The 10812-nt window shown below is 38.5% G+C and overlaps 1 protein-coding gene across 2 annotated transcripts in view; it reads left to right on the top strand.

Annotated features, from left to right (window-relative positions):
* NME7 (NME/NM23 family member 7) overlaps nt 1-10812 on the top strand; it is a 245919-nt gene that overhangs the window by 208340 nt on the left and 26767 nt on the right.

Here is a 10812-nt window from a genome sequence, read left to right as displayed (position 1 = left end):
ATTTGTTGAATAGAAATAGTGACATTTCAGAGTAAGCATTGAATGAGACCATATACAAAAAAAACGGACTGTGTCATCAGAGTTCAGTACAGAAAACAAACAAATCATGGTGTTTCAAGAAGAAAGGGTTTAATATAGAGGAAATCAAGGGAAGGAAGAGGATGCCACAGGTCACTGACTTCACACTACTGCAGTTGTGCCCCTTCACGTATCACAGCATTGTCGTGGCGAAGGAACTTGTATAACCCAATGAAACTATGATCCATGCTGTGCAGGGCCACCCAAGATAGATGGGTGATAGTGAAGAGTTCTGACAAAACGTGGTCCATTGGAGGAGGGAATGGCAAACCACTCCAGTATTTGTGCATGGAAAACTCCATGAAGAGTGTGAAAAGGCAAAAAAGATATGACATTAGAAGACGAGTCTCCCTTGGAAGGTGTCCAGTAAGCTACTGGGGAAGAGCAGAGGACAATTACTAGAAGGCGGCAGCACAGGATGCGGTGGTTAGGTGGCATTACGAACTCAATGGACATGAATTTGAGTAGATGCTAGGAGATAGTGGAGGATAGAGGAACCTGGCGGCTACAGCCTACGGGGTCACAGAGGCAGATATAATTGAGCAACTGAATAACACTAACTGTGAAACAGAGTTAGGTAGCTGCTCCTGATGCCACCTCAACCACAACTGCTGACGTAACTGCCATCTCACAGCTGTGAACCGGATGACACCAGGCTGCAAGTTTGAGTCCAGCCACTGCAGACACTCCCTGAACATGCTTGCCAGCATCAGAGCAATAAGAAGACAGTCTTTGTTTGCCTCTCTCTTCCAAATTTCCCATGAATCCCCCAGATTTGTGGAGCCTAGTTTATAACAAGAATCTAAGATGTAAGGGAGTTTGGGAAATGTAGTTTGTAGCTTTCTAGTTACCAAGCTTCCCTGGTAGCTGAGCTGTAAAGAATCCACCTGCAAATGCAGGAGACGCAGGTTCAATCCCTGGGTCAGGAAAATCCCCTGGAGAAGGAAATGGCAACACACTCCAGTATTCTTGCCAGGGAAATTCCATGAACAGAGGAGCCTGGTGGGCTACAGTCCATGGGGTTGCAGAGTTGGATGCGACTTAGTGTTGTTCAGTCGCTCAGTCATGTCTGACTCTTTGTGACCCCATGGACTGCAACACACCAGGCTTTCCTGTCCTTCATCTCCCGAAGCTTGCTCAGACTCCTGTCCATTGAGTCAGTGATGCCATCCAATCATCTCATCCTTTGTTGTCCCCTTCTCCTCCTGCCTTCAATCTTTCCCAGCATCAGGGTCTTTTCCAGTGAGTTGGTTCTTCGCATCAGGTGGCCAAAGTATTGGAGCTTCAGCTTCAGCATCAGTCCTTCCAGTGAATATTCAGGATTTATGTCCTTTAGCATTTAGTGATTAAACACCAAGACAATAACAGCAGTTACCAAATAGAAGGAGGATAAAATAGAAATTGAGACCCAATCTAGGTATCTGCCACAACAGAGCCCAGAGTATGGCATACAAGCAGATGCCACATAAATAATAGTTATTGTTGGTTTTGGTGCTGTTGGTGTATTAGTAGCAGGAGTATAGGTATCACTTAGTTATAATACATAATTTACTTGTAAATTTCTATTAACTTTAAGAGGTTGATTTGCTTCTATTCTTAGGGGATGTACCAGGGATGCAATTAAATGTAAATCTTCATCTATGTTGTGAACCCATTATTTATAAGATCGATTTTTCTCCCTGGCAAGATAGCAGTAGATAATAAAGCAAATTTCTTTGAGTTTTCTGATTCAGTTAACATAATTACTGAATTTAAACAACAGGACTCAATTCAGTTAACTCTTCTGTGACACGATAAGCTTTGCAGCATTTATGTATAAACAGCTGATTGATTTTATTGGGTGCCTAGACAGAAACTAAATCTTCTTTTCCTATAACAAACTGTCAGTGGTACAACCATTTTGAAATTATTTTCTAAGCTAATGAAGGAGTGTAATTATAGCAGTAGTGCATTGCTCTCACCACCATTATTTTCATTTTTCTCCTCTCTTTTATTTATTTTCCCCATTCATTTCCTTCTATTCTGATAAGCTTTTGGTACCCAGAAACCCTAATAACAAAACATCTGTATTGTTCTTTCCATCACTATTTTAGGATGAGAACAAACCCACAAAATGGTAGGTCAGTTACAGAGTTCCCTGGTTTTTCTGATGCAGGGACACCTGTTTTTCAAACGCCCCCTTTCACCTAGAGAGTCTTAGATTGTACTGTTTTTTACTTAAGGAAGATTTAATCAGAAGTGACAGACAGGAATAGCACTTACAGTACTTTTGCAATTAACTGAACTACCAAGAAGAGTAGCTAGTTTAAACATCTGACTTGTCTTTTGAAAGACAAGCAAAGGGTTATATTTAAAATGATAACCAAGAAGGACCTGCTGTATAGCACATGGGACTCTGCTTAATGTTCTGTGGCAGCCTGGATGGAGGGGGCAGTTTGAGGGAGAATGAATACATGTATATGTATGGCTGAGTCCCTTTGCTGTTCACCTAAAACTATCACAACATTGTTAATCAGCTATACTCCAGTATAAAATGAAAAGTTAAAAGGGAAAGTCTGTATTTCTCCTGTATTTAGTCTGTAGCATAAATTTCTCTTTAACTATTTTTATTTCATTCTCTATTTTATGTTTTCCAGTCAATCACACTTAGATAAGAAGGATGCTTATCTTCAGAATCAGTATAAGAGTCTGAAATTTAAATGTTCAGGGCTGGGAAGATTCCACAGGCCTTGGGCAACTAAAACCCCTGTGCCACAACTACAGAGCCTGTGCTGTAGAGCCTGAGAGCAGTGACTACTCAAGCCGGCATGCCCTAAAATGATGTTTATTCCTTCATTTATTTATTTAAGAAATATTTCTTAGATACCTGCTTAACTACATTTAAAATCCAGAAAGCTTTCTACATTGTATTATTTCTTTGCATTATATTTTATTTAGGACTTTACATGTAATTCCTTTGCTAAAAGATATATTATTTTGTTGTTGTTGTTGTTCGGTCACTATGTCCAGCTCTTTGCAACCCCATGGACTGCAGTACACTAGGCTTCCCTGTCCTTCACTATCTCCTTGAGTTTGCTCAAACTCATGTCCATTGAGTCATTGACAACATCCAACCATCTCATCCTCTGTCGCCCCCTTCTAAAATCCAGAGGATTTCTCTGGTGGCTCAGATGGGATAGCATCTGCCTACAATGCGGGAGACCCGGGTTTGATTCCTGGGTCAGAAAAATCCTCTGGAGAAGGAAATGGCAACCCACTCCAGTACTCTTGCCTGGAAAATCTCATGGACGGAGGAGCCTGGAAGGCTACAGTCCATGGAGTTGCGAAGAGTCAGACATGACTGAGTGACTTCAGTTCACTTCTAAAATCCAGAAAACTTTCTACATTGTACTATTTCGTTGCATCATATTTTATTTAAGAACTTTAAATGTAATTCCTTCACTAAAAGATATATGTATTTACCTTTAGACATATCCCTAGGGAATGAATGTCAGGTGTGCTTCCTGACCTTATGGAGCTAACATTCCAAGAAGATGAAACAATTACACCTAACGTGACAACTGACAAAACAAAATTGCATATAATTTAATAGATCAGTGCTGCTATATATGGAGTTAATGATCTAGCATTATGAACATTATGGTTTTGGTTTTTGTTGTTTTGTTGTTTAATAGACTAGTTTTAGAGCAGTTTTAGGTTCACAGCACAGTGAGGTGGGAGGAGGTACAGGGATTTCTGAAATACCCCCTCCCCTGATGCATGGACTGCCTCCCCACTATCAGCATCCCTGGCCCAGAGTGGTACATTTATTAAAATTGGTGACCCCACAACAATTGACACATCCTTATCACCCCAAATCTGCAGTTCAAATTAGAGTTCGCCTTTGTCGCTGTACATTCTGTGGTTTGAACACATGCATAGTGACACACAGCCACCATTACAGTATCATACAGGGTAGTTTGACCACATTAAAAATCCACCGTGCTATGTCTGTTCATCTTTCCTTCTCCCCAGCCCCTGGCAATCACTGATGTTTTCACTATCTCCATAGTTTTATCTTTTCCAGCATATGGTATCTTAGTTCCCCAACCAGGGATTGAACCCACGTCGTGTGCATTGGAAGGCAGATTCTTAACCACTAGACCACCAGGGAAGTCCCTTGTTTGTTTCCTTATTGTTGAGTTTTTAAAGTTTTTTGTATATTTCATGTAACAGTCCTTTGTCACTTGTGTTTTTGTCATTATTTTATCCCAGTTTGTGGCTTCTCATTCTTTCGACAGTGTCATCTCAGAGCACAGATTTTAATGTAATCCAGTTTATCAAATTATTCTTTCCATGGATTATGCCTTTGGTGTTGTATTTAAAAAATCAACCTCTATGCTCAAGGTGACCTATATTTTCTCTCATGCCATCTTCTAGGAGTTTTATAGTTTTGTGTTTTGCATTTAGGTCTGTAATCCATTTTGAGTTAATTTTTGTGAAGGATGTAAGACCTGTGTCTAGATTCATTTTTATTTTGCATGTGGATGTCCAGTAGTTAGGCTTTCCAGATGGCACTAGTGGTAAAGAACCCGCCTGCCAATTCAGGAGACATGAGACATGGGTTTGATCCCCCTGGAGGAGGGCATGGCAACTCACTCCTGTATTCTTGCCTGGAGAATCTCCATGGACAGAAGAGCCCGGCAGGCTATAGTCCATAGAGTCGTAAAGCATCGGACATGACTGAGTGCCTTAGCATGCATGCGTGTCCAGTAGTTCAGCAACAGTTGTTAAAAAGGCTGTCTTTGGGAATTCCCTGTCAGTCTAGCAGTTAGGACTCAGGGCTTTCATGGCCATAGTCCGGGTTCCATCCCTGGTTAGGGAGTTATCAATAAGATCCCACAGTCTGTGTGGCACAGCCAAAAAAAACAAAGGCTACTTTTGCTCCATTGCATTGCCTTTGCTCCTTTGTCAAGGAGTGATTGACTGTGTTTATGCAGGCCTGTGGCTCCTCTCCTATGCTCATGTTTTGTTTTACTGATCTTTTTGTCTGTTTTTTCATCCATTGCACACCATCTTGATTACTGTTACTGTACTAGGTCTTGAAGTCTGGCAGCGTCAGTCCAACTTTGTTGTTCTTCTTCACTGTTGTATTGGCTATTCTGAGTCTTTTGCTTCTACATACAAACTTTAGAATCAGTTTGTTGACATCCACAAAATGTGATATGAAACATCTTTTTCCATGCTGATATGCCACCTTTGTATCTTCAGTGATACACACCATCTGTTGAAAAGACATTGTATTTCCTTCATTCCTATATCAGTGTTCAGTGGACTGTATTTATATGGGTCTGTTTCTGGGCTCTCTGTTCTGTTTCATTGATCTATTTCTTTCATCAGTACTAAACTTTCTGGGTTACTGTTGCTTTATAGTTGGTATATATCTTCTGCATATCCTTCTTTCAAGGAATTAGTTCTTTGATTTCTTTTGTCAGAGTTTTATAGATTTCCTCAGATAGGTCACACAGAGTCGGACACGACTGAAGTGATGCAGCAGCAGCAGCAGCAGCATATAGATTTTAATATATTTCATTAGATTTATACCTAAGTATTATTTTTTGGTCAAAATATAAGTGGTATTGTATTTTTAGTTTCAAATTTATCTTGTTCGTTGCTGGTATAGAAAAGTTACTTACTTTTGCAAATTAACCTTATAACCTGAAAAGTTGCAATAATTGCTTATTAGCTCCAGACGTTTTTTGTTCATTTATTTCAGTTTCTCATGTCATTTATGAACAAAGGCAGTTTTATTTTTCTTTCCCAATCTGTCTACCTTTTATTTCCCTTTTTTTTTTTTTACTGATTGCATTAGCTAGGAATTCCAGTGCAATGTTGAAAAACAGTATTGAGAGAGGAAATCCTTGCCTTTTTTCCAGTCTTAGTGGGAAAGCTTTGAGTTTCTCACTTTTAAGTATGATGTTAGCTGTAGGCTTTTATTTGTTTTTTCAGTAGATAGTCTTTATTAAGTTGAGGAAGTTCCCTCTGTTCCTTGTTTGCTAAGAGTGTGTGGGATTTTATCAAATGCTTTTCCTAAGAATCACATCAATGAGCATATGATTTTTCTTTTTTAGCCTGTTGATGCAATAGATTTAATTCACTGATTTTTAAATGTTGATACAGCCTTACATACTAGGATAATCTCACTTCATGGTAATGTCTAATTATTTTTATATATTGTTGGACTTTTTTTGCTAATATTTTGTTGAAGATGTTTGCCTCTGTGTTCATTAGAGATATTGTTATGCAGTTTTTATGTAGTGTCTTTCTGGTTTTATTATTAGAGTAATGCTGGTCTCAAAAAATGACTTGAGAAGTGCTCCTTCTGCTTCTCTCTTCCATAAGAGATTGTAGAGAATTAGTATAATCTTATGTGTTTGGTAGAATTCACCAATCTGGGCCTAGTGCTTTCTGTTTTGGAAGGTTATTAATGATTGATTCAATGTTATTAATAGATATAGGCCTATTCAGATGGTATACTTCTTTTGTGTCTTTCAAGGAATTAGTCAATTTCACCTAGGTTAGCAGCTTTGGGGACATAGAGTATTTATTTCATAATATCCTTTATTATCCTTTTAATTTCCAAAGGATCTGTAGTGATATCCCCTCTTTCATTTGTAATATTAATAATTTTCTTTCCTTTTTTTCCCTTTATTAGGTTGGCAAGAAGCTTATGGATTTTATTGGTCTTTTTTAGGGCCTTTTTGTTTTATTGATTTTACCTATTGATGACATCTTTTAAATTTTATTGATTTGTGCTCTAGTTTTTATTATTTCTTCTGCTTAATTTGGATTTAATTCGCTCTTTTTTTCCCCTAGTTTCTAAGGTAGAAGTTTAAATTAACATTAGGCTTTGTTTAAGCCTCCTTTGCAAATGTAAGCCTGAATATCACATTCTGAAATTCCTTTTGTCATTACTACTAACAAGTGCATGTTGACCTACCTGTGTTTGAAGGGTCCAAAGATACAACAGACGAATCCATACACATGAAACAATATTCTATACTAGTTATATCATGTTCTTAATTCTTAAAATATATTCCCATCATAATATAAATGAAAATCAGAAGATAGAAGTACTTGAGGGACCACAAACGATATTTAGGAAAAGTCTTAAATGGAGGTGAGACTTGGATAGACATTAAAAGAAGGTAATAAAAGCTGGGTATTCTACAAAGAGGGAGTATTTCAAATAAAGTCGTGGAAGAAAAGATGTATAAGTTCAAAGAAACATGGATAAGCATTTTGGTTGGAGTGAAAATGTCCTTGTAGTAGGGTTCAGGTATGAAAAATATATTTAAAAAGGTAAGTGACAGAAGATAGAGAACATTTAATTTGGGTTTTAGGTTTAGAATCTCACAAACAGGATAGTTTATTTCAGGTAGAATACCTCAGTGCAGGTTTATACAATCTGCCTCAAAGCCTTTGTAGGTGGATAGTTTTCTTTGTTCAGTGGCATAAGTACAAAACTGGTGGCTAGACAGTAAGGTGTTTGCCTACAATGTGGGAGACCTGGGTTTGATCCCTGGGTCAGGAAGATCCCCTAGAGAAGGACATGGCAGCCCACTCCAGTACTCTTGCCTGGAAAATTCCATGGATGGAGGAACCTGGTAGGCTACAGTCTGTGGGATCGCAAAGAGTCAGACACAACTGAGCAACTTCACTGGCCTCTTAGCAAAAGATTATGAAAAATTTGGAACCTTTGTGGAAGGAACATTTTGCATCCAGTGTCTCATTAAAAAGAAAAAAAAAGTGCTGTCTGGTTACTGACAACTATAGGAAGTATAGTAGAAATCATGAATATACTTTAAACAGGAAAAGTGTGAAAGTTTTCACAGCATGGATTTATATGGCATTTTCTTGATAGTAGGTCAAGCCCTCTGTAACTTGGCCGCTTTCAGCAGAACTGCCTCTACTCCCATAACTCCGTGTTGTGATTTAATCTTGGGAGCACTACCAAGAATTCTGAGTTGATTGCTGGACTAATGAAGCATGATCTACTGATTAAAAAATAAATGAAAACAAGGATTTTCTTTATGAGTCAGACTTCTCTACATACCACATCTGAGTAAAAAGTTCCTGTAATGTCCCAATACTAAAACCCTGGTAATATTTAATGGCAGAATAATGAATGCCAGATAATAGATCATAGAAGTTAGCTTTGTTACTTAGTGTCTGTACCACAAAATATCACTGGGCATTGATAATATCCTAACAGTTTCAGGTCAACAATATTTTAAATAAAGCCTAAGCTTAAGAAATGTTTATTTTTAGTCCATGCCTTTCCAATATCATCCAAATGAGGATACAGTTTTTAAAAGAAAGATAAAAACAATTGATAAGTTAAAGGAAATGAAGCAAAGAATTTTTTCTGTTCAAAGTAGAATATATATTATCACTAATCCTTTGGAAATGGTAGAAAATCAAGTAATAAGCATTTTACAGCTAGAGCTTTTATGACTAATATCATTCCACTGAGATGAATACATATTAGTTTTTCTCATTCAAGTATATGATATTTTAGTCATGCAGAACCTATCATGCTGGCCTATGGGGCACTTTTTTCTAACATGTTCAGACATTACATTCAGTATCTCCAACTTAAAAATGTTGTTTCACATTTAAATGAATAAATCTAGGGGCTTCCATGGAGGCCCAGTGCTTAAGAATCTGCTTTTCAATACCGAGGACACCGGTTCAGTCCCTGGTCCAGGAAGATCTCACGTGCCGGGAGGGTCAGCTACACCCACGTGCCCCAACCTCTGAAGCCCACACCCTCTAGAGCGCATGGTCTGCAATAAGAGAAGCCACTGCAAGGAGAAACTCGGGCACCGCAACTGGAGAGTAGCTTCTACTCGCCACAACTAGAGAAAGCCCACAAGCAGCAGTGAGGACCCAGGGGAGCCAAAAATAAAATAAATAATTAAAAAAAATGAGTGGATCTGGGCATAAGCAAAAGGGAAGAACCTTGGCAAGGTTCTTCACTATTTTTTATTTATTATTTTGTATGTTAGTTTACAGATTAGAAGCAAAGTAAATTCCACAGTGTCACTGAAGGACTCAGAAAATTCCCTCCACTAAGGAACAAATAAGAGAATCATTAAATTAATTAAAATTATATAATGACATGGATTAGTAACTTTCTTCTGAATATTTTATGACTCTAACAGCCATCAGGACTAATTTGGAAGGGTATATCTTTAATGGCAGCTTCATAGTCCTTAAATCTTTGGTTTATATTTAGCACTAAATTTTAACCCAGGTATTAAGTTTCCATCTGATCTGAAGAATTTCAGTTTTAAAAGAGGTTACAGTAAAATCTTAGATTTTTATGGTTTGGTTTTGTTCAATTTAAGCTCTGTTCTCATAATCTCCCATAATTTCAAGTTTCATTGTAACGTCCTTTGTTCACTAAAAGCAGTTATTTTAGAATTTCCAGAGACAAAGATGCAATAAGGTCCTGCCTTGAAACCCAGCGGAGAAGGCAACGGCACCCCACTCCAGTACTCTTGTCTGGAAAATCCCATGGACGGAGGAGCCTGGTGGGCTGCAGTCCATGAGGTCGCTAAGAGTCGGACATGACTGAGCGTCTTCACTTTCACTTTTCACTTTCATGCATTGGAGAAGGAAACGGCAACCCACTCCAGTGTTCTTGCCTGGAGAATCCCAGGGATGGAGCAGCCTAGTGGGCTGCCGTCTATGGGGTTGCACAGAGTCAGACATGACTGAAGTGAGTTACAGTACAGTTGAAACCCAGGATCATCTGCTCATGGGAGTAAGCTCTATTTTTTAATATAATCACCACGGCTACGTATTTAATCAGTCTGTTTTTGTTGACTTTTAAGACACTGGGGTGCCCAGTCAGCATCCTGTTAATCATGTCTACTCAGCTTCTTGTGTGTCAGTAGCACAGGAGCATTGAGAGGATGCAAGTGGTAACTATAAGTCTTTAAAAATATAAACCACCGCAGAGAATTCAGTAAATTGTGGTTTTGACTGGACAATTTAAATAAGTGGAACATTTATTCAAAGTATTTTAGTCACTGGTGACTCACTCAGGAATCAGGCCATTTATGAATTAATGTTACCAAATCTGACACTCTTGGAGAAGGCTGGAAAATTTTCCATGATGCCAAGATGAATGATTCAAGAAGGTGGTATTTAATTTTACATATAATTGACATTTTTATCTCTAACCTACTCCAGTGCAATATTTGCACTCTATATTAAGTATAGCTCTAATATCTTCCTTACTCAGTGGAATTGGCATTCTCGCATGAATTAAAAGTGCCAAATTCTGAACAGCTCTCATTGAATGTTGACACCACAAATGTCATTTCCAAGAGTGAAAGAGGCTCAAAATAGCAGAGCGTTTCCCCTTTATACTTGTACTGTAAGCCGTTTTAATACTTTTCTAGAGGAAGAGGGTCCCAAGGGTCAGAGTTTTTTCTCTTTCTGCATTTGGTATAGAGATGTTATTTTCTTTTGGCTGTTCTGTATCCTTAGGTGAACCTTTTACCTGCCAGGCTCAGGCATGGACTTAGGCAGATCCCAAATGACATCACAACCCGAGTTCCCCAGGTAGCAAGGCCTCTCTCCATTCTCTTTTCGTTTCCCCCATCTCCTTCTACTGCATTCCTTTCCACTCCCTTTGTAACCAGTGACTTATTAGCTTGTTTCATGTGCCTTAGGTACCTT

The sequence above is a fragment of the Bos taurus genome, chromosome 16 (genome assembly GCF_002263795.3).
Source record: "Bos taurus isolate L1 Dominette 01449 registration number 42190680 breed Hereford chromosome 16, ARS-UCD2.0, whole genome shotgun sequence".
NCBI lineage: Eukaryota > Metazoa > Chordata > Mammalia > Artiodactyla > Bovidae > Bos > Bos taurus.
Note: the sequence above shows the minus strand (reverse complement) of the source record. Positions and strands in the feature narration are given on the sequence as shown.